General features: G+C 38.3%; 1 pseudogene; it reads left to right on the forward strand.

Moving 5' to 3' along the window:
* The first annotated feature begins 1,577 nt into the window (after positions 1 to 1,577).
* On the forward strand, positions 1,578 to 2,623 carry LOC127232585 (glyceraldehyde-3-phosphate dehydrogenase-like; annotated as a pseudogene).
* The last annotated feature ends 23,213 nt before the right edge of the window (positions 2,624 to 25,836 follow it).

A 25,836-nucleotide genomic window follows, 5' to 3' on the forward strand; every position in this document is an offset into this window, starting at 1 on the left:
TCAAACATATGTGCCTATGGGGGCTATTTTCATGCAAACCACCAAACCTAACACACACAGAGCAGTGAAAAGTACATTGAGTACCTTCACCCGTTCGTCACTATGCATTCTTATTCTACACCTAGCTTCTCTGAAATATCTAAATGAATTCTCAGAAAATGTCATAATGTCTACAAAGTTACTAGTATTCCTATATTATCTTCCAAATTGAAAGTTGTTTTAAGAAATGCTTTTAATCTATTTATCTATTAAAAATGAGTGGAAATAACCTAGATATCCATAAGAATGGATAAACAAAATGCTATGTATATACAAAGTACAATTTTATTCACTTGTAACTACAATGATTTTGCATATTTTTTATATTAACAGAATTTGGTAAAATGCAGAATGATAAAAATAATGGGTTATTTTATATAGAGAAAACATTGGTATGGGACCTGTGGCTTGAGGAAAGGTGGCAGGATAATAAAAGCCCAGAGATGTATAAAGAATGAGGGAATAGACCACTGGGACAGAGTGCAGGTCTAACAACTCCTCCATCTCCACAGAACTTTGTGAGTCGGCTCTGAGCACACTGGACCCACCTATCCATGTGGGAAAATCCTGAGGCTCCATGCACGTGACCTTTGGATACCATTGCAGGCCCTTTGCCAAAGGAGAGACCTCCAAGAGAGCTTGGATCATCCAGAGTTATAGACACCAAACTCCTGACCCACCTACTCCCACCAGGATTGTAGAGTAGAGAGAGAGAAACTCCACCTGCACCCACTGGAAGAAGCCATGGGAAGATGGCAATACAAGGAAACACCCAACAACAGAAAGACAAGCATTACACCATCAGAATCTAGGGAACCTACACAAACTAGACCTGAACACACCAATTCAGATGAAGCAGAAGAGAATGACTTAAAAAAATAACATCATAAAAAAAAAAAAAAAGATAGAGGCCCTCAAAGATGATATGATAAAATCCCTTAAAGAATTAAAGACAAAACAAACAAAAAAGTAGAAGAAATAGAGGAAAAGACCAACAAAAAATGCAAGAAATGAACAAATCTCTAAAGAAAGTCAGGAAACTCAAGAGAAAACAATCAAACAGATGAAGAAAACAATTCAAATAGGTCACCTCCTGAAAACTGAAATAGTTAAGAAAACACAAACTGAGGAAATACTGGAAATTGAAAAACTGGGTAAATGATGAGGAACTATACATGCAAGAATAACCAACAGAACACAAAAGATCAAAGAGAGAATCTCAGGCACTGAAGATAAACTAGAGGAAATAGATTCATTGACCAAAGACAATCTTAAATCCAACAAATCCTTAACACAAAACATCCAGGAAATGTGGGACATTGTGAAAAGGCTAAACCTAATAATAGGCATAGAAGAAGGGGAAGAAGCCCAGCTCAACAGTGAAGAAATATATTCAACAAAATCATTGAAGAAAACTTTCCCAAGGTAAAAAAGGACATGCCTATGAAAGTACAAGAAGCATACCTAGGCTCTCTGCTCCTCCCTGTTCTAGAGACAGCTGCATCTTTTCGTGCATTGCCAGCCTTGTTTCTGAGACACAATGGTGAAGGTTGGAGTGAACGGATTTGGCCGTATTGGACGCCTGTTTACCAGGGCTGCCATCAATTCTGGCAAAGTGGAAATTGTTGCCATCAATGACTCCTTAATTGACCTCAACTACATGGTCTATATTTTTCAGTATGAATCTACCCACGGCAAGTTCAAGGGCATAGTCAAGGCTGAGAATGGGAAGCTTGTCATCAACGGGAAGGCTATCACCATCTTCCAGGAGCGAGATCCCGCCAACATCAAATGGGGTGATGCTGGTGCCGAGTATGTTGTGGAGTCTACTGGCGTCTTCACCACCATGGAGAAGGCTGGGGCCCACTTGAAGGGTGGGGCCAAGAGGGTCATCATCTCCGCCCCTTCTGCTGATGCCCCCATGTTTGTGATGGGTGTGAACCATGAGAAATATGACAACTCCCTCAAGATTGTCAGCAATGCTTCCTGTACTACCAATTGGCCAAGGTCATCCATGACAACTTTGGCATTGTGGAAGGACTCATGACCACAGTCCATGCCATCACTGCCACCCAGAAGACTGTGGATGGCCTCTCCGGGAAGCTGTGGCGTGATGGACGTGGGGCTGCCCAGAACATCATCCCTGCATCCACTGCTGCTGCCAAAGCTGTGGGCAAGGTCATCCCAGAGCTGAACGGGAAACTCACTGGCATGGCCTTCTGCGTTCCTACCCCCAATGTGTCCGTCGTGGATCTGACATGCTGCCTGAAGAAAGCTGCCAAGTATGACGAAATCAAGAAGGTGGTGAAGCAGGCATCCGAGAGCCCACTGAAGGGCATCCTGGGATACACCGAGGACCAGGTTGTCTCTGCGACTTCAACAGTGACTCCCACTCTTCCACCTTTGATGCTGGGGCTGGCATCGCTCTCAATGACAACTTTGTAAAGCTCATTTCCTGGTATGACAATGATTTTGGCTACAGCAACAGGGTGGTGGACCTCATGGCCTACATGGCCTCCAAGGAGTAAGAGCCCATCCTGGACCATCCACCCCCCAGCAAGGACATGAGCAAGAGAGAGGCCCTGGCTGCTGAGCAGTCCCTGTCCAACAACCTCCGACACTAATCTCCCTCACAGTTTCCATCTCAGACCCCCAGAATGAAGGGGCTTAGGGAGCCCTGCTCTCTTGAGTACCATCAATAAAGTTCACTGCACCTGTCAAAATAAAAAAAAAAAAGCATACCTAGCACTAAAGAGACTGGACCCCCAAAAAAGACCCCTCACCACATCATAATCAAATGTAAAATCCAAACATACAGAATAAAGAAATAATATTAAGAGCAGCGAAGGAAAAAGGCCAGGCCATGTAACATATAAAAGAAGACCTATTAAAATTACACCTGACTTCCCATGGAAAATCCAATGTGAGATTTGTAGATATTCTACAATTTGTAGATATTCTACAAATACTAAGAGTCCACAGATGCCATCCCAGGCTACTATCTGCAGCAAAACTCTCAGTCACTATAGACAGAGAAAGCAAGATATTCAAGGACAAAGCCAGATATTAACAATACATATTCCAGCTCTACAGAAAGATCTTGAAGGAAAACTCCAACAAAAGTCAGTTAACTACACTCACAAAGTCATAGGTAATAAATAATCCCACTTCAACAGAACTCACAAGAAAAAACAGGGCAAATATACACACAATACCTCCATCAACAACGAATCTAAAAAAAAACAAGAATTGACAATCCATGATCCTTATTTTTCCTCAACATAATTGGTCTTAACTCACCTCTAAAAAGACACAGGCTAACAAAATAGATATGAAGACAGAATCCATCCTTCTTCTGCATACAAGAAACACATCTAAGCTTCAAAAACAGATATTATCTCAGGGTAAAGAATTGGGAAAATATCTTCCAATTCAATGGACCCAAGAATCAAGCAGGTGTAGCTATATTAATATCTAACTAGTTAGACTTAAAACCAACATCAATCAAAAGAGATGAAGATGGTCATTTCATGTTAATCACAGGAGATATTCATCAATACAAAGTCCAAATTCTGAACATCTATGCCCCAAATACTAAGGCATCCACATTCATAAAAGAAACACTACTAAAACACAAAGCTCACATAAAACCTCACACACTCATAGTGGAAACTTCAACACACCACTCTCACCACTAGACAGAACCACCACTCAGAACCTTAACAAAGAAACAAAAGAACTAACAGAAATTATGTCCCAATTGGGTTTAATAGACATCTATAGAATATTCCATCTAAACACACAAGAATATACCTTCTCCGCTCCACATGGAACCTTCTCTAAAATCGATCACATAACAAACCTCAACAGATACAAAAAAAATTAAAATAACCCCCTGTATCTTATCAGACCACTATGCTTTAAAGTTGTAATTTAGCAACAACACAAATTGAAAAATCCCTAAAAATTCATGGACATTGAACAATGCTCAATTGCAACATTCCTGGGTCAAAGAAGAAATAAACAAATTAAAGACTTCCGAGAATACAATGAGAATGAACACAACATACCTGAATCTATGGGACACTTTGAAAGCAGTGCTACAATTAAAGTTCATTACACTAAGTGTCCATATAAAGAAAACAGAGGATAGTCACATTAGAGAATTAAAGTCCCAATTGAAAGCCCTAGAACAAAAAGAGGCAAACTCACTCCAGAGGATTAAACTCCAGGAAATTATCAATTTGAGGGCTGAAATCAATAAAAAATAAACTATGAAAACAATACAAAGAATCAATGTAACAAAGAGTTGGTTTTTCAAGAAAATCAAGAAGATAGACAAACCTTTATCCAAAGTAACAAAAACAGCAGAGAGAGAGCATGCAAGTCAACAAAATCAGAAATGAAGAAGGGGACATAACAATGGACATTGAGGAAATCCAGAGAATTTTCAGGTCATACTTTGAAAACCTGTGCTCCACAAAATTTGAAATTTCAAAGTAAATGGACAAATATCTGGATAGCTATCACTTACCAAAATTAAATCAAAAACAGATAAGCAACTTAAATAAACCTTTAACCCCTAATGAAATGGAAGCAGTCATCAAAAGCCTCCCAACCAAAAAAGGCCCAGAGACAGATGGCTTCAGTGCAGAATTCTACCAGAAATTCAAAGAGGATCTAACACCAATACTCCCCAAATTGTTCCACACAACAGAAGCAGAAAGTTCATTAGTAAACTATTTTTACAAGGATACAATTACCTTGGTACACAAGCCATACAAAGACATAATTAAGAAAGAAAACTACAGACCAATATCCTTAATGAACATTGATGCAAAAACACTCAATAAAATATGGCAAATGGAATTCAAGAAAACATCAGAGTAATCATCCACCATGACCAAATAGGTTTCATCCCAGTAATGCAGGCATGGTTTAACATATGAAAATCTATCAACGTGATCCACCATATAAACAAACTGAAAAAGAAAAACCACATGATCATCTCACTAGATGCTGAAAAGCCTTTGAAAAAAATCCAACAACCTTTCATGATTAAGGTCTTGGAGAGATCAGGGATAACAGGGACATACCTAAATATAATAAAAGCAATAGACAGTAAACCAACAGTCAACATCAAACTAAATGGAGAGAAGCTTAAGGTTGTCCCTCTAAAATCAGGAACAAGACAAGGCCACTCTCTCCATATCTCTTTCATATTGTATTTGAAGTTCTAGCTAGAGCAATAAGACAACAAAAGGAGATCAATGGGATACAAATTGGAAAGAAGTCAAACTGTCTATATTTGCAGATGATATGATAGTTTACATAAGTGACCTGAAAAACTCTACCAGGGAACTCCTACAGCTGATAAACACCTTCAGCAAAATAGCAGGATACAAGATAAACTCAAAAAAAAAAAATCAGTAGCCCTACTTTGTTCAGACAACAAAACGGCTGAGAATGAAATCAGAGAAATATCACCGATTGCAATAGCCACAAACAATATAAAGTATCTTGGGGTAATGCTTGACGAACAATTGAAAGACCTTTGTGTCAATACCAAGAACTTTGTGTCAATAAAGAAAGAAATTAAAGAAGATACCAGAAAATGGAAAGATCTTTAATGTTCTTGGACAGGTAGAATAAACATAGTCAAAATGGAAATCTTGCCAAAAGCAATCTACAGATTCAATGCAATCCCCATCAAAATGCGAGTACAATTCATCACAGACCTTGAAAGGAGACTACTCAACTTTATATGAAAAAAGAAAAGACCCAGGATAGCCAAAACAACCCTATACAATAAAGGAACTTCAGCAGGCATCACCATCTCCTACTCCAAGCTCTACTATACAGCGTTAGTCCTGAAAACAGGTTTGTATTGGCACAAAAATAGACAGGTAAACCGAAGGAATTGAATTGAAAATCCTGATATTAACTCTCACACCTATGAATACCTAATTGTTGACAAAACAGCTAAAAGTATACAATGGAAGGAGTAAAGCATTTTCAACATATGGTGCTGGCACAACTAGATGATGGTGCGTAGACCCATGTCTGTCACCATGCAAAAATCTTAAATCAAAATGGATCAAAGATCTCAACATAAATGTGGCCACACAACCTCTAACAAGAGGAAGTGGGAGGTACCCTTGAACAAATTGGTACAGGAGACCGCTTCCTGAATATAACTCCAGGGGCACAGATGCTGAGATCAGCAATTAATAAATGGGACCTCCTGAAACAAAGAAGCTTCTCTAAGGCAAAGGACACAGTGGACAAAACCAAATGACAGCCCACAGATTGGGAATTATCTTCACCAATCCCACATCTGACAGAGGGCTGATCTCCAAAATATACAAAGAACACAAGAAACTAGTCACCAAAACACCAAATAACCCTATTAAGATGTGGGGTACAGAAATTAGTAGATAATTACCAATAGAGGAATATAAAATGGCTAAAAGTGAGTGAAGGAGGTAGTGGGAACTGTGATTGAAATGTAAAATAAGAAAAAAATAATAAATATAAAAAAGAATGTGGGAATAGCTGTATGAACACCATAAAAACATGCCCCATATAAAAAATAATGAAATACTAACAATCATCATATCTTAAATCTCTTTTAATTGTAATAAAATCAGGTAGTTTCTTGTAAATGGTGGCAGGCATATGTTAGTGTCAACATTTTATAGAAAAGTTGAACTATGTAAAAAATGTTCTTTGTGTAATATATAGTAATAATCAACACATTTTTTCAATACTGTCCAGCACAAATACAGACATCTTCCTTCCAGCACCTTTGCTTATTGATGGTTGACAGGTAGATAGATGATAGATAGATAGATAGTTAGATAGATAGATAGATGATAGAGAGATAGATGATATATAGATATCATATATACATACATACACACATGCATAGATATCAAGATAGATGAGTGACAGTTTATAGACAGACAGGTGGTAGGTATCAAACTGTAAGAGAAAATGTGGTTAAAGTAGGCCAATGTGGTTTACAGTAAAAAAAGATGCAGATAACCCACTAAATGAGTTTTATGATCTATTACTGTACTGTAGCACCCACTTTTAAAATAAGTAAAGTTGGTCCTTTTTAAAATTCTAACTAAAGATATATTGGTTTAGGTATTATTTTGCAAATGTACATTCAAAGAAGTTTCATAAGGAGGAAGATGATGAGAACCCAAAAAGCCTATTCAGCAAAGACACAACTAAACAGAAAACAAATTGAAAGGTAGACAAAGTAAATGCAGCATCATTAATCTGAAGCTAGGACCAAACAACCCAATTGTTTGTCATTAGCAACACTAAGGAAAGAAACAACTGAAGCATAGAACTGTAATGTGTATGGTTTTTCCGCCCGCCGCCGCTGGTCTTGTCCCGCCGCCGCACCAGCCCCAAATAATACACAGAGACTCTGTATTAGATATTATACTGTTGGCCAATTACTACTTTCTTATCGGCTAGCTCTGTCTTAAGTATTAACCCATTTCTGCTGATCTATGTATTTCTCTTACCGAGGAGCTGGCAGCATACTGCTTTCTCCAGACTCTCCATCTTGACTCCTCCTTCCTACTTCCTATTTCCTCCTTGTCTCCTAGTCCCTCCTATCTTCTTTTCCTATTGGCCAACAGTGCTTTATTATTAACCAGTATGAGAAACATATACAGAATGACATCTCCCATCATAGAACTATGAGGATTGATGGAAAAATTACAAAGACAAATAGGAAACATCTATGTTAATGTAACAATGTGTTTATGTGTCTGTTCTATTAGAATGTCAGAGCAAATCCAGTCACAACAATGAAATATATTTTGTATATATTTGTGCAATACAAATGAGAGAGAGATAAAAATTTTATGTGAGGCTCTGCATAAGTCAATATCTGCATTACCATTCTAACCTTAGCAGCTTGAACTATGAGTCCTTGCTACCTCATAGTTTCTGTGTATTAGGGACCCAGGGGCAGCAGAAGCATCTACCTCAGAATCTCCCAGGAGTTGGCTATCGAGAATATTGTTGGACTATGGTGATGGCCTCCATGGTATCTCGTTCCCTGTCTTATCAGCAGGGGACTGAGTTCCTTACCCAAGAGCCACCCTGATGCTGCTTGAGTGCTCTCACAATGTGGATGTTGTTTTCCTAAGACAGCGACCTACAACAGTGTAAAGGGAATTGGATGTGGTTTAGAGACCAGTCCTGAGCCCACATCCCATCAATTTCACCAAATTTTGCCAAACAATCATAGAACTGAAAAAAAATCATAATAAAAGAGGAGGACATATAAGGACATGGAAGATTAGAAGCAAAGATCACCAGAGAGCAATTTGGAGCCTTTAATCATAATGTTGTTTAATATTTACAAATGCTACAAAATAGAAGATTACAAAGTAGCCCTGTGAGAATCAAGAACATAAAAGAACTACCTATAAATGTTTTTAAAAGCAAGTATTTTAAATATCTGACCAATTATCCATGGGAAAAAGAGAGACAAACAGCAACAGTCCAAATCCCTGAAAAATTAGTGTCTGACTGGTTGTGGGAATAAGAGGATAGGGGATAGAAAGGCAAAGGAGAGCCACAGTAGATGCTGGAAACTGAAAGAACATAAGGATCCAGATAAAATAATTTATAAAGGAAAATAGAGGTTCCATCTTAGAGCCCTGAATGTGGTGGAGGGAAAGAAAAAGGCCCCCATGTCTCTTTCCCAATGAGAGAAGCATGTGGTGGTCTCTAGGAAAAACAAAAAAACTAGAAAATTAAAAAAACAAAACAAAAACAAACCAGAAATTTAAAAGGAGAATCTGCTTGGAGCCCGTGAAGCAGGTGGTTGGGTAACTGGAAGGTACTTAGGACACTGGAAGGAACTGTTACTGAAATAGCAATTTTCAGCAAATTGTTTAACCAGAGGGAGCAGGAAAATTGCCAGTTTCATACCCAATCCAGGGGCACCACAATTTCTACCAACTGTAAGTCCACAGATCACATGGCCAAGAAAGTTGAGATGAATCCTAAACCTGTTATAGACTCAAAGACAAATGAACTCAAGCTAGAACGGTGGGTCACTGGGCCATCATCAAACTATTACCTGGTAGAAGCAGTCTACCCAGCAGCAAAGACAAATACAAGCTGTGGTATGCCTCTCTTCTCCCTGAGCCTTTGCCATTGAAAACTGTGTATTAGATAATGGAGTCACCCAGCAAAGCAAGCCAGAGAGCAAGCTGGGCATGAGTACAAGGCTTGAAACACCAAGGACAAGGAAACACAAACACAGGCCTGATCCCCAAGCAAGAAGTAAATTCTGGGATAACTTATATAGAATTACACAGAAACATACCACATTAACAACTAGGAAGTGAAAAATGACAAATGACGAGTAAAAGAAAATATATTACTCAGCAAGGGACAAAAACAAGCTGGAGATGACATATCCATCCTTATTCTACCTTCTTTCATAATTTGATTTTTAATTTTCCTTTAGTATTTTAGCAGCCAGCCATGTTCAGAGTGTTAACTTCCCTGGGTAGACTATTGTGACAGCTAATTCTCGGTCCTTAGGACAAATCCTAATACCCCCAACTCGCACGTTTTCCCTCTCACTCTAACAACTTCTTCTATCATTTTTCCCTTCCTAGATTTTATTCTCTTAATAATTAACAACTTTGCTTTGAAACATTACAGGTGCATTTATACTAGCTCTGTCTTCTCACCTTATCAGGATATAATTGACACACACAAGTACTTTTTTCTGTTTCCATATAGATGCACAGATACATAGGATGAGGTTAATAATTTATTCAGAACCACATACATAAGAAACGGATGACCGCCAAGTTTCCACTCCAAGGATATAGACCCAGAGAAAGCTAGCTTTCACAACCCTACTGTTCACCTATCCTTTATTGGGCTCAAACAAACTGGAGAATGAAATGATGCAATGGAGAAAGTACACACACGAGATTTTCGGCAAAATCCATGAGATAATCAGCAGTTGAGACAGTAACTCTACATGGTGTGGATATAATTCAGCAAGGAAACTGAGATTGTAAAATAGAGCCAAACAGAAATTCTGGAAATAAGTCTACCACATGACAGATCAAAAGACATTATCAATAGGAAAGATCAAATGAAAAAAAAAATAATACTGGGTATAGAAGACAAAAGTATATTCCATGTAAACATCAATAAAGAAAAAAGCAATGGCTTTTTTCAACAAGACTACAAATCAGCATGACTAAAAGTCCCATCGATTAAATTGCTGTTCTTTGGAAAATAGATGGTAAAACCAGAGAGTATCAAGTTAAATGAGGTGAGCCAGGGTCCAGAAAACACGTGTCACTTTTCTCTCAAATGCAGACTTAGAAATAAATACCTATGTATGTGGTAAAGCTAGAGGGGAAAGGGAATTCTTTCTGAAGAGGGAGAGATCCAGCAAAATAGGATTGAAAGGGGAAATAAGGGATGGAGATAAATGAGAGTAAGATAATGTTGGCATATATGTAAATATAATTATGCTCAATATTTTGTGTGATAATTTTAAGAATTATTAAATAAAACGAACTGGGAAGCCAGTTGAAGGTGGAAACCAGGAACAATGGGACCCTCCCTTTGCTGGTGGGATGGGAGTGAGTGAAACACAGTGGAATTCAGCATTGTCTAAAGCTGAAGAAGAAAAGTCTCAGGTCCACCAATTCTGCCCCACACAATGCCTAGAACACTTGAAGGTCACAACTGAGGCCACATCCAACAATACTGTTAGCCTCAAATTTTAGAAATTACTGAGTTTGTGTTATGAGGAAGGTTTTTCCTGCCGGCCAGTCTGGTCCCACCACCACGCCAGCCCCAAATAACACACAGAGACTCTGTATTAGATATAATGCTGTTGGCCAATTACTTGTTTTCTTATTGGCTAGCTCTGTCTTAAATATTAACCCATTTCTATTAATCTAAGTATTTCCACGTGGTCTCATCTTACTGGAGAGAGGGGCTGGCATTCTACCTTGTAGTCCTCCATCTTGAATCTCCTCCCTACTACTTCCTCGAATCCTCCTTGTCTCCTAGTCCCACCTATCTTACTTTCCTATTGGTCAACAGTGCTTTATTCATAAACCAATAAGAGAAACATATTTACAGAATGACATCTCCCATCAAGTTGGTACTTCTAATTTATCTTTAAGTGTTATTTTTTTTCACTTTAAAAACTATGTATTACTCAAATTTGATATTATGTACAGTATCTGAAACATCAGTGTCTTATACAACAGAACTCTAAGAATAAGCTGGAGGGATGGAAAGTGTGCAGGAATGTGTTTGTACTGAGTACATCCTGACAGAGAGCAAATGAAAGCTCTCCCTTTACCTATCTGCCTATACACTGAAATGTAAGAATGAAGAAGCAAATTTAAATTCAGCAAATGGCATCCAAGTGGATACCATGGCATGTTCAATGTCCACTTTGGGTTTTAAAAAGGCAAAATTAATCGCAGTTTTTGTGATGACCTTAAAACTAGGATTAGTAATAAATAATGTAAATCTTCCCAGAAGATACAATATGCTACAGTTTTAGCCAGACTTCCTGGAATCTAAATACATATAGCCTTTATTGAAGTAATAATTCCCAAACTCCCCAGTGGCTGGTAAATGAAACACATTAAGGCTTCTCACTTCTATGACCTCTGTAAAGCCCTGGCTTCCTAGGAAATTGTTAAAAGGGTAACATCTTGTCTATAATTTTCCTCTTTTTGGCTCCTCTGCTTTGCTTCTTGCCAGAGCCTGAGGAGATCCACCCCCCCCCCAAATATCTGGCTCTGGTTGTCCCTTGCCTAGACCCCCTGATAGACTCTGCATATATAGGCTGACAATAGGCTTGGTTTCAGAGGATGTGAGAACACACTTTTGTGACCCACTTAGTTTAAACAGGGACTATGAGTTTGGAGTGGTTCATTGGAACCTCATGGACTCACAGGTAAGCATGCAATTAAAGACCTCGACTGTATCTCCTGCAGAATGCGCCTAATCCATGATTGACTGATGACTGCCCATTCTTGTGCAGGCCCAGTAGAAGCAACCTCAGTTGCTTTGTGGTCCTGATTTCAATAATTGTGTCAGACCCAAAATATAGCAAAAGTAAAGTCTGTACTTTCCAGAAAAATATAATGAAGAAGGTTTGGTTACTATAAATCTACAAATGAAGATTCTTTATAAAAGAGATAAGTACTTTATTTAAACTCACACAGACAGCAGTGGCCAAGCTGCTACATAATACAAGGTCTTCCTTTCCCCAAAGTCAATGTTCATAACTATTTAAAATGTGCTCTCTGTCTTCCTGCTCCTACTCTCTTTAAGACCCATGTTTGAGAACTCTACCTTGGTAAAAATTCCCATTCTAGGAAACTGCATTGTTTTTATTCATAAGTTCTTTGTGCCTCAAAACAGCTGCATCTGATCAACCCAAATCCAAACAGTCAGCAGTTTTATTTTACACAAAAGTGATTCCTGAGTTTCTCCCAGATTAAAGGTCCATGGATACCATCTCTCTCTATGGTTTTCACATGGCATTTTCTTTGATTTTGAGAGATCACACAAATTTTAAAAAGCAAAATGTCCCTTCAAACACTACTAATAGAAATGCACATAGCTCTACAGGCCCATAGCAGTGTTCAGAGTTCTAGCCTCCAGCATCTTCCTCTTGCTCCCCTATGAGTCTTCCACCTCATTCTCTATATAGTCTGATACATGTCCTCCACATCTCCTATGGGGACTTACGCCCTTGTTCTGGATGTCCCCTCTTTCTGGAGTGGCCTGGAGTGATCTCCTCCCTCTTCAGTTTTCTTGAAACAATTCATTGTTAAAACTAAGTTCAAATTACTTTACCCTCATGGTCCCATTTTGGGAGTGATTCTCTATGTCTTAAAATGGCCATTGCATTTCATCCAAGCCTGAAGTATGTGTATATTAGTTGAGTCTTAAAGATGAATTTTTATTTGTGTGGTCTCACACACACACAAACACACACACACACACACACACACACACACTCACATTCATGCCTGTTAGTGTACACTGAGACCAGAAGAATTGAGCATATCTCCTGGAACTGGAATTATAAGCATCTATGAGTCTTCCAGTGTGGATGCTAGGAACCAAATTCCAATCTTTTGCAAGAGCAGAAAGCCCTTTTAACTATCGAGCCATGCCCAGCACCTATCTGAAGTTTATGAGTGTGCTTATCTCTCACTGGTTTTCAAGTACTGCTTAATTTATATGTATATGTTAGTGGTGACATTTCTATGATGATATCTTAGGAACTTCCACAGATTTCAGCCTTTTAGTCAACCCGAAGTTTGTGCAGATAATGAAACTGAAGTGTAAATAGATCATAATTTAATTAAAAGACTGCAGCTAAGACATGGTGACATGGGATGAAGCCAAGTTTATAGCTACTCCTGACCTCCAGAACATATACTGGGCTACTGGGTAAGTGTTGGGATGTTCTGACACAGTCATTTGAGTAATTTGTGTCTTATTCTCTTTAAAGAAGGTTTGCTTAGGCTCTTCCTTGCTTGTTAAGTACCTTTATAGAAACCTCCGCTCAATATGAAGCACTAGGATGTTTCATTGTAACCATTTAATAGAGAAAATCAAAGGCAGAATTAATTTGGTAAATACTTTAAGAAAAATTGGTAGAACAAAATTATGGGTGAGTGTAGATCCTTCCATGAGAAACTCAGCTCCAACTAAAAAGATGGAACTTGTACATCTACATATTGTTGAAAAATAGTCTTGTATTAACATATTTTCTTTACATGTTATAAGACAAGTTTCCTTTTTTTAACCAAGGAAACCTCTTAATCATGATATTAACAGCCTTTAATCCATTAACATAAATTAAGGACTTTAATTAAATGCTAAATGAATAAATTATTATATATTTCAATCTATTGGTAGTCTTGAAAAGGGTCTTCTCTCTTTCTGGAGTGGGTTTAATTTGTTATTCATACATTTATATACACATGCACACATGCATACATAACAGCTGTCTTTCTTTCAGAGCTTTCAGGCAAGGGTAATGTACTTTCCTTTTACAATGCAGGTTCTTCCTTGGATGTATGTGATAGTCTTGTAACATCTGCTTCTTAATGCTCAGACGCTGGACCCAGATTTTCCACTTGGAATAGGGCTATCAATGTGCACAAGAACCACACATAGGAAGTATAACATCAAAATCAAATGTCTTACCTGGCGTTTGTAGGACCAGTCTTGTCTACTCTAAGGCTACTAGGGTAGGGCATCCTGGTGTAAAGCTTAGAGGGTGCACTCTGGAGGTTCCATGATCATAATAGAGAAAAATAAGCTTGCTCACTGTTCTTATCTCCCACCTCTTCTATATGTGTGTACATACACACATGCCTTGTACGTGTGTGTGTGTGTGTGTGTGTGTGTGTGTGTGTGTATGCTCAGGTAGGTATGTACAAATGTGCATATTGGAGGCAAGAGGCTGCTTGTTACAAATATTCTTAATCATTTTCCAACTTACTTTTGGAGAAAGTTGTCTCTCTTACACTGGTGAGCTCAGCTGCCAAATCCTAATGACTATCAAGTGGTCCTGTGTCAAGGTCCATACAGTGAGATTTAGGGCTTTCTGTCCATAAGCAGTAGAGGTTCATGTCAATAGTCACCCGAGTAAACCAAACTGCAGGTGAGCTCTCCAGCCCCTATTATGTGCCAAGATACCTAAAAACCTCGACATTACTTTCAACTGTACCATATTAGAACACTGTCTAGAATGCTGATATAAATGGTTCCCAATCCTCACCGAATATGGAGCTTATCAATTGGGCTGTACTAGGTTACACAACAAGCCCTGGAGATGTGCTGATCCCCATGTCCTAGCACTGGACTTATATGTGTGTGCTTTCATGCCCAACTTTTTATAGGTGTTCTAGAGCTTGAACTCAGGACCTCATGTTTGGATACTTTACAGGATGAGCCATCTAATTAGCCTGGTCAGTAAAACTTGCTATACAGAATATGCTATCTGCAGGTTCTTCTTCATCAATCTGTACTTCCTAGGCATTTAAAACTCTGTAGATTTAAAGTGGTGAAAGAGAAATGCCAACCCTAAACATGTTCATTTATGGAAGTCATGCTGTTGGATTAGAGAGTCAGCTCTCTCAACAGAAAATGTCTTGGGCCACTCATAATGATTGCCAATACGTACTGTACGATCTACAGAGAAGAAACATGGGTGTCTAAAGAGGCCTCCTCTTGGCAACTAAGCCTCAGCTCAGAACACAGTCAGGCTGATCATTGGGGAAAGATAGTTATCGGTTGGCCCACTTTATAACACAGATGTTTATACATCTGTATTGGCTATATCATTAGTTCAAGAAAATGTTAAATATAAAAAATATGTAACACAAAACATCCAGGAAGTCTGAGACACCATGAAAATAATAAACATAACCACCACCATCATCATCATAATCACCATAATAATAATAATAATAATAATATAAGGAGAAGAAGCAGAAATCAAAACATCAGAGAATATATTTAACAAACTCATAGAAGGAAAATTTCCAAACCTAAAGAAGGACATGCATAGAAAGGTAGAAGAAGCTTACAGAACACCAAACAAAGTGAGTCAGAAAAAAAAATATTCAACAAAAAAGTGTTACAGACTAATTTCCTCCATGAACACTGATTTAAAAAAAATGCTCAATAAAATACTAACAAACTGAATCCAAGGGCATCATGACAAAGTAGGCTTCATCCCAGAGATGCAGGGATCATTCAAAATAGAAAATATGTCAATGTACTATACCCTATAAACAAACCAAGTGAACACATGATCATCTCATTAGATGCTGAAAAAGTCTTTAACAGAATTCAACACACCTAAACATAATAATGACAATTTACAGCAAGCAAATTGCCATCAAATTAAATGGAGAGAATATCCACCAAAATCAGGAACAAGACAAGGTTTTGCTGCTACTGGGTGGTCACATCAGAGTTGCAGCAGATGGCAATTGACTTCAGAGGATTGGCAAAACAGGAAACAAAACCCTGATGGGTGAATATTGGATAGCCAAGGCCCTAAGAGCCTCAGCCACAGAATACGCCTTACTATTGCTGTGTCTTCGAATGTTTGCCACTGCCATTTGTCTCTGTTATCTGTATCAGTATGAATGGGTATGGGGATATTCCCTACTGCCCTTAATGCAGTATGATCATCTCCTGGAAATATCCCATTCTACAGGGCATTTTTTACCTGTGGAAAACTATAAAGATTATTTTCTCCTAAGCTATACCATTTAACTGAAACAATAATGGTGTTAGTTTAAATAGGATTTTGATGATTGGGGGAGGTTTTAATAATTATAGAAAGGGATTTTGATAGGGTTAGTTTACTGGAACACTTAAAGAAATGCAGGATAAAAATGTTGCCTCCACCTCTAATAAAGCAAAGGCTACAGAGGATAAAAAATAAAAGTGTCTCAGCTAGAACATGTGTATTTTTTTTTAGAAGAGCCATATACACTGTGGCTTAGGTTAATGATTAAGAAATAGAGTTGAGTCTCAGTAACCCAGCTTCCTTAAAATTCTTTGAATCTTAAGGTTGGGAGATGTGTTCACAGGTTTCTGAGTGCATCATAGGTAAAAGAAAGGCTTAAAATACCTTCAGGTTAGGTTAAGGTGTTTTGATAATAACTTCGGGGTTTAAAAAAGAAAAATCCTTCGAAAACAATCTAAAGTTCTTAATGATAGACTCATTAAGGTTTGGGATAAAAAAATAAAGCAGCCCAATTATTATTAGTGGAGATGCTTCTCTTGCTAAGATGACCAAAGGCGATGACTAATTTTGTAAGGAGTAAGGTTTTTCCGCCCGCCGCCTGGTCTTCTCCTGGCGCTGCACCAGCCCCAATTAACACACCGAGACTCTGTATTTGATATAATTCTGTTGGCCCGTTACTAGTTTCTTATCAGCTAGCTCTGTCTTAATTATTAACCCATTTCTGTTGATCTATGTATTTTCACGTGGTCTCCTTACCAGGGAGTGGGGCAGGCGTCTGGTCTCCCCAGTCTCTCCATCCTGACGCCTCCTTACTACTTCCTCTTTCCTCCTTGTCTCCTAGTCCCTCCTATCTTCCTTTCCTATTGGCCAACACCGCTTTATTCATTAACCAGTATGAGAAACATATTTACAGAATGACATCTCCCATACTTGTGCTCATTTATATTATCAGATTCCTGATATTAAAAAAAAAAAAAAAAAAAAAAAAACCTGTTGATGAGTGTGCATACATCTTGAGTAGTTAAGTAGAATGGACAGATTCTTTGTCATTTGTAAAAGTTTAGATTGTGATTCTTCTGTCATTTCTTATACCATTACCTTTTGAGATAAAAATAAAATAATCTGTCCTTTCTTTGTAACTGCAAAATGTAGCCTGCCAGCAAAAGTATTGGCTGAGAAAAATATGATTGGTCACAGTCTGTTCATCTATAACAAATTTGCTTGGACATGAATGAATGTGGGTTCTTGGGACAATTTCTTTTTCACATCTAACATGTAAAATGTTAAATCATGTAAGGAAATATGCTGTGTTTTTTTTTTACTTGAATTCATTGTAATCATTAACTTGAAAAAATAGAATGTAACTGTGGTGTAATTTTTATATGCTTGAAAGATTTTAATGGGATATATAAACTGTAATGAAAAAAAATAAAGTTACTTAGGAGGAAAACATCAAGAATGAGTGACAGAAAACACCAGGAAAGATGCAAAGAATAATAAGAAGGATTTTTTTAAGTCAGAAATGTGTATCTTTTCTCTTACTCCTTCAGATTAAAAAAATCTCTGTGGATTTTCCATTGAGCCCTCCATTTCTGGAGGTTGTGCCTCAAGGATCAGTATTGTCCACTCTCTCCGTTCCTATTGAATAGACTACTTGAATTTCTATCTAGAGCAACAAGACAACTAAAGGAAATCAAGGCTACATTGGACATGGAGAAATCAAAGTATCATTCTTCATAGATGATATGATGATGTACATAACTGAGCCCTAAAATTCTACTATGGAACTTCCATAGCTAAAAAATTCCTTTTGTTAAGTGGCAAATACAAAACTAACTCAAAAAAAAATCATTTACCTTTCTATATGCAAATGGTAAATGGACTGAGGAGGCTCCATGGAATTGAATCAAAGACATAAATGCATGTACCTATACATCTGATTTTTGAAAAAGAAACCAAAATTATACAATGGAAAAGCTATTGTATATTCAACAAATGGTTCTGGTCCGACTGGAGGTCAACATGTAGAAGCATGCAAATAGATCCATATTTATCATCCCTCAGAAACTCAAATACATTTGGATCAAAGACCTTAATATCAATTCAGATACACTGAGCCTGGAAGAAGAGAAAGTACGAGATAATTTTGAACACATCAGCATAGGAGATGACTTCCTGAACAGAACACGAATAGCACAGGCACTAAGATTTATAGAAAACTAAGAGTTTCTGTAAGGCAAAGGAGACCATTAATAGGACAAAACTGCAACCTACAGAATGTAAAAAATGTTTGCCAACCCCGTATACAGCAGAGTGCTGATTTCTAAAAGGTATAAAGAACTCACGAAACTAGATACCAACAAACCAAATAATCCAATTTAAAAATTGGGTTCAGATCTAAACCAAGAATCCCAAACAGAAGAACAACTATTGAGATTGAGAAACTAAACTTAAGGAGATGTTCAGCATCCTTAGCCTTCAGGGAAATGTAAATCAATGAGACTCTAACATTTCATCTTAGTCCTAAGATTAAAAACTACGAGTTGCGGCTCATGCTGGAGAGGGTGTGGAGCAAGGGGGACACTCCTCCATTGCTGCTCGGAGTGCAGACTTGTACAGCCTCTTTGGAAGTCAGTGTGGAGTCAGAAAACTGGGAATCAATCTACCACAAGACCCAGCTATACTCCTCTAGGACATATCACCAAAGGATGTTCAATCATACAACAAGGACACTCACTCAACAATGTTCATAGCAGGTTTATTTATTATAGCCAGAACCAATAAACAACTTAGACATCCCTGACCAGAGAAGTAGATAAGGAAATGTGGTACATTTGCACAATAGAATATTTCTCAGCTATGACAAACAAGGACATTTGAAGAGAAATGAATGAAACAGAAAAGAATATTCTTGGTGAGGTAACTCAGACTGAGAAAGACAATCATGGTATATACTCACTCATACGCAAATATTAGCTATAAAGTAAAGGCTAACTATAGTACAATCCACAAACCTATAGAGACTAGGTAACAAGGAAGATTCCGGGGGAGGAGGGAAAGACTTAATCTCCCTTGGAAGGGGAAATAGGAGAGATTTTGTGAGTAGACTGGGGCTGGTGAGGATGGAAACATGAGCAATCAGGTTGCATAAGGTGGAGGAGAGAGTCTTAAAAAAAGACTACTGGAAAGTGGGGAGAGGAGGCATTTTGGAGTTAAGGAAAAACCTGCCACAAGGGAATCTCTCGGGAATTCATAAGGACTACAAAGACAGCCCCAGCTAAGACCCCCAGTAATGGTGGATATGTAGCCTGAAAGGGCCATTCCCTGTGACCAGACTCGTGCATAGCCAAATTGTCATCAGAATGCCTTCATCCAGCATCTGCTAGAAATAGATACATTAAGGGGCGTTTAAGGAACTCTGCTGACAAGGTGGAGAAAGAAACACAGGAGCTAGCAGGGTTAAGGACACCACAAGAAAACTCACAATCATCTAACCTAGTCTCACAGGGGCTGACAGTGATTGAACCAACAACCAGTGGCTGACCTAGGCCTTCCCTATATATGTGACAATTTTGTAACTTGGTCCACTTGTGTGAATCCCAACAGCAGGACCTGGAGCTGTCTCTGACTCTTTTACTGGCTTTCCGAACCCTACTCCTCATACTGGATTGCCTGGGCCAGCCTTAGTACATGGGGCAGTGCTCAGTCTTACTGCAATTTCACGCACCATGTTGTGTTGATAATCGTAGGAGACCTGCCTTTTCCTTAACAGAAATGGAGAAGGATGAATTGGGGGAGTGGGAACAGAGAGGGAAAGAAGGGGGTGATACTGCAGTTAGGCTGTAAAACAAACAAACAAATAAATTCATTAAAATAAAAAAGATTATAAAACCCCTTCAGATGTGTTCTTTTAAGTTGTTCTATGCCCAGTGGAAAGGATGGCAGTACCGAGGAGAATATTTCCTGATACTATCTCTTTTTTAAAGACAAGAAATTGAAGCACAAGAGAACCAAAGAATCCATTCAAAACCTTCCACCTGAAAGGGGCCTGGAATCCAAACTCCAGGCTTGAACCTCCACACCCTATTTTGTTCAGAACTAGACTGATGTATCAGTGTCTTCATCCATATCACACAGGTTTTATGCCACTTGGTCCATAATAAATCTTCAATATAATTCAGCCCACTTAAAAAGGGGCAAAGTATAGATCACAAAAGGAAAAGAAGACAGAAATGTGTTTTTGGGAGTCATTCCTGTGTGTTGCCTTAATTCCTCTCTTTTTTTCTGACTAGAGAGCAAGGAAACCTGAGCTTAGTAAATGAGTTGTGGCAGAGCTAGAGGCCGGGCTGATATCCCAAAAGGACACACAGTTTCTCATACGCCTTATTTAATTCCTGCTTTTCACAAAGGTGTAACCATTTCCTGGAGGGTATTATTCACTCTTGATACTTTATTATGAGCAGAGAGGTCATCCTGGTGTCCCCCTCAATGTATATTATGTTTTGAATAATCAGAGTGAGGTGCACTGAGAAGCCCTGGCGAGGTTGGACCTTTATTACTGTTCTTGTCTCATTGCAGCCTGCCTTGATAATAAACAGCTCAATGAGATTTCTCGTGTTCAATTCAGTTCTACTAGTCTCTATAATGAAGGGGAGAATTCCACATAATCCCCTGATGTTGATCTGAGCACTAGTTTATAATTCCATATTTAGAAGTGAATTGTAATTTAAATAAGGTGGGAGCCATTATTTTTGTTACCTCCCTTTTTCATCCTTCCTGATCCTCCATGCTCTCTCTCTCAGAAGTGGCGCAGGCATTGTTAAATGGCTCGCAGTTGACAATAAGCCATCACATTCCAGGAGGTGGCTCTGTGTTTCTTGTCATTCCGTTGATTGCAATGAAAAAGCTTTATGACAAGGCAAGCAAGCTACCTGTGTTCTCAGCACAGAACACTCACATCTGAGCCCAGTGCCCATGCAGCCTCAACACTTCATGATTTTATGTTTCTGCCTTTGCAAACTCACTAAAGCTTATGTCGATTTCATTAATGGGATATTTATTTTGTAGAATGAATTCTTGCTACAACCTGTACTTTCTCAGTTTGGAAGGTGTTTAAGTACACAGATTTTACTTTTTTAAAAGAAAGTAAAAATATTAAACTGTGGAAGGGATTTTTGGTCTTCAGCGATGGATCAGTGGGTATTGTGCTATTGTTAGGTGCATACATTCAAGACCTGAGTTCATTACCTGCAATAAATGCACAAAAATATTAGTATGGTAGTGAGTTCCAATATTCCTAGCTTTGGGGAAGCAGAGACAAATGGATCCCTGGGGCTTGGTGACAGCCAGTCTAGCCGGAATGATGATTTACAGGCCAGTGAGAGACCCTGACTCAAAACAGAAGTAGATGGGTGGCACCTGAGGAAAGACATTAAGTTAGTCACCAGCCATATACATATGCACCACACACACCCAGTATACCCGCATTTTTATTTGTACTGTCATGCATGGTAAAAACAAAGGTTTATTATTAAAACAAAATATCATTTCTATAAAACCACAGAAAGCTGTGCTAACATTTGGTTATCTAGTTGATCATTTAACTGCAATTTTCTTTCCCTTTTATTTAGTTATCATTTCTTACAGAATTTAAACTGTCTTTTTTCTCAATAGTTTGAAACTGTAAAACTGTATATTCAGACTCGGCATTCCTCAGGCTCAGGGGATTTGTGCAGTAGGCACTTAGAATGTTGTTCTTGCCATGTCATAATCTTCAGATATTAAGTACAATGGCTATGGCTTCTGGAGGTTTCTTCACTGCTGAAATGCCTCATAAGGTAAGAGTGGACTTAATAAACGCACTTAAAACACTAAAGGCATACTCATCAACTAGCATAACCTTTAAATTCAATCCTCTCCCCTCCCCTGTGTTTCAATGGGTTGTCACAGACAGGATGGGCTGGGATTCCTTGCATACATAGATCATGAAGCTTTAATTTCTCTAGGAAAAGCACGTACCCAGTATGTCACGTGTATTAAAATAGCCACTAGGAAAGCAGATGCTTATACTCATTTGACAAATCACTAGTTTTTAGCTATAGGAGAAGGTGTTAACAAATATGCTATTTACACAGGAACCTACGTTTTTCAGTGAGCAACATGTACCACATGATTAACACGGAAGTGACTGACATTTGTAATTGTCATCAAATGCTGCTATTATAGTGGGCTGACAATATTTTATTAAAAGCATTATATTTCTGAATTTTGGCCGGGTGGCAACAAATGATTATTGAAAATGACTATTGCATAAAGATTTTTTTTTTTTTTTGAGTAAAACTGCAGACAAGTTTTACTCCAAGCAATGATAGTGTTCTTTCATGGTCATCCATGGCCTCAGGCTTGAACTATTCCACACACAAAGCCAATCACGAACATAAGTTGTTTGGGTTTGGAATAATACTTCAAGAAATTAAAGATCACCCACTTTTCATATTTGTTTACATTCATCACATCTGCTAACATTACTTTCATTAACTTAAAAACATTAGAATAATTTTTTACTAAGATATTTTAAAACCTATATAAAAGTGCTAAGAGATTTTTATTTATTTATTTTATTCACTTTACATATCAACCACAGTTCTCCCTCACTTCCCTCCTCCTGCCCCCTCCACCACCATCCTCCAAAACCACTTCCTTCCACTCCTTAGAAAGGATAAGACTTCCCATGGGGAGTCATCCAAGCCTAGCACATCAAGTTGAGGCAGAACCAACCCTTTCCCCACTATATCAAGGCTGAGCAAATCATACCACCATAGGGAATGGACTCTAAAAAAAAGCCAGTTCATTCACAAGGGATAGATACTGGTCCAACAAAAAGGGCTCCACAAACAGACCAAGCCAAGCAAGTGTCATCCACTTGCAGAGGGCCTAGTTTGGTCCTATGCAGGCTTCCCAGATGTTGTTCCAGAGTCTATAAGGTCTCAGGAGCCTAAATCAGCTGTATGTGTGGGTTTCCTCATCATGAGCTTGACCCCAAAGTTCATTTAATAACTTCTCCCTCTCTTTGACTGTTCTCAAGAAGCTCTGCCCCTCCCCTTTCACACTTCTCCCCCAACCCCTGATTTACCCAGGAGATTTCACATGCTTCCCCTTTCCAGGGTGATTCATGCATCCCACTTAGGGTATTCTTGGTTGCCTAGCTTCTCTTGGGCTGTGGATTGTACCCTAGTTATCCTTTATTTTAGTTTTAATATCCACTTATGAGTGAGTACACACAGTGTTTGTCATTCTGACTCTGGGTTACCTAATTCAGGATGAGTTTTTTTTCTAGGTCCATCTTTTGCTTGCAAATTTCACGATGTCATTTTTTTGTTGTTGTTGTTTACAAATGAATAATACTCCATTGCATAAATGTACCACATTTTCTTTATCCGTTCTTCAGTTGAAGGGCATCTAGGTTGTTTCCAGGTTCTCTCTATTGCAAATAATGCTGCTATGAACATAGTTGAGCAATTGTACTTGTAGTAATATTAAACGCCCTTTGGGTATATTCCCAGGAGTGGCAATGCTTGGTCTTGATGTAGATTGTTTCCCATTTTCTAAAAACCACAATACTGACTCTCAAAGTAGATATACAAATTTGGACTCATACCAATAGTTTAGGAGCATTTCCCCTACTCCACATCAAATCCAACATAAGCTATCATCATTGTTTTTTATGTTAGACATTCTGACAGGTGCAACAGAGTTGTTGTGTTTTATATTCCCCTGAATGTTAAGGATGTTGAGAAATTCTTTAAATGTCTTTGGTCTATTTGAGATTCTTCTGTTGCGAATTCTATTTAGATCTGTACCTCATTTTTAATTAGATTATTTGGTGTTTCTTTAGTTTCATGAGGTCTTTATGTATTATGGATGTCAGCTCTCTATCAGATGTGGCGTTGGTTAAGATCTTTTCCCATGCCATTACAGGTTTGAAGAGAAAACTGGCATTAGGGAAATGTCCAGAGACCTACAAGTATGAACCCAACTAACAATCTGAGCAACAGTGGAAAGGCTACTTTAATTGCCCTTCCCTGATAATGAGATTGATAAACACCTTTTATGCCATCCTAGAGCCCTCATCTAGTAGCTGATGAAAACAGAAGCAGACACCCAAGGCTAAACACTGAGCTGAACTCCTGGAATCCAGCTACAGAGAGGGAGAACTGATGAGCAAGGGGGTAAAGACCAGGCTGCAGAAACACACAGAGACAGCTGACCTGAACAAGGCAGAGTTCATGGACCCCAGACTGATAGCTGGGAAGCCAGCATAAGACCAACCCCGTGAATATGGGGCTCATTTAGAAGGCCTATGTAGTCTATTGGACCTCTGACAATGGTACCAGGATGTAATCCTCTTACATGAAATAACTTGGGTAGCACATTCCCCATGGAGGGATACTCCCATAGCCTAGAGACATGAGGGAGGGCCTAGGCCCTACCCCAAATGACTTGATAGATTTTGATGATCCCTCCTAGAAGGCTACACTCTCACTGTGGAGTGGGTGAAGAATGGGACAGGAGCGGGCAGTTGGGGGACATGGGAGGATGGGAAGGAGAGGGAACTGGGATTGATATGTAAAGTAAAAAAATAATAAATGATAATTATTTTTTTTAAAAAAAGATCTTTTCTCATTCTGTAGGATGCCATTTTGTCTTATTTACTGTGTATTTGCCTTATAGAAGCTTTTCCACTTTAGGATTTACCATTTATTGACAGTTGCTCTTAGTGTCTGTGCTACTGGTATTATATTTAGGAAGTAGTCTTCTCTGCCAATGTGTTCAAGGGTATTCTCTTCTATCAGATTAAATGTAAGTGGTTTTGTGTAAAGGGCTTTGATCCACTTGGACCTAATATATAAGTTTGGGTACATTATATGTTCATTTTCATTGAATTCTTTAAATTGAAATTTTTTGTTATTTTTTTATTGACCCAGTTTTGATTCAGTGTAGCATTACTCTGTTTCCATGAGTTTGTAGGCTTTCTGTAATTTATGTTGTTGTTGTATTCTAATTTCAATCCATGGTGATAGGATAAGATACAGGTGTTATTCCAATTTTTTTGTTTTTGGTTTTTGGTTGGTTTTTTTTTTTTTTTTTTGCATCTATTCAGTTTTGTTTTGGGATCAAGTATGTAGTCAGTTTTAGAGAAGGTTCCAAGATGTTCTGAGAAAAAGGCATACTCTTTTGTGTTTGGGTAGATTGTTCCATAAATGTCTGTTAATCTGTTTTGAGTAATAACATCAGTTAGTTTCCTTATTTCTATGGTAATTTTCTGTCTGGCAGGCCTGTTCATTGGTGAGAGTGGAATGTTAAAGTTTCCCACTATTATTATGTGAGTGTCTATGTGTGATTTTACCTTTGGTGATGATTCATTTCATATGCAGGTGCCCTTGTACTTAGGGCATAAATATTCCATG

The sequence above is a fragment of the Phodopus roborovskii genome, unplaced genomic scaffold (genome assembly GCF_943737965.1).
Source record: "Phodopus roborovskii unplaced genomic scaffold, PHOROB, whole genome shotgun sequence".
Lineage (NCBI taxonomy): Eukaryota > Metazoa > Chordata > Mammalia > Rodentia > Cricetidae > Phodopus > Phodopus roborovskii.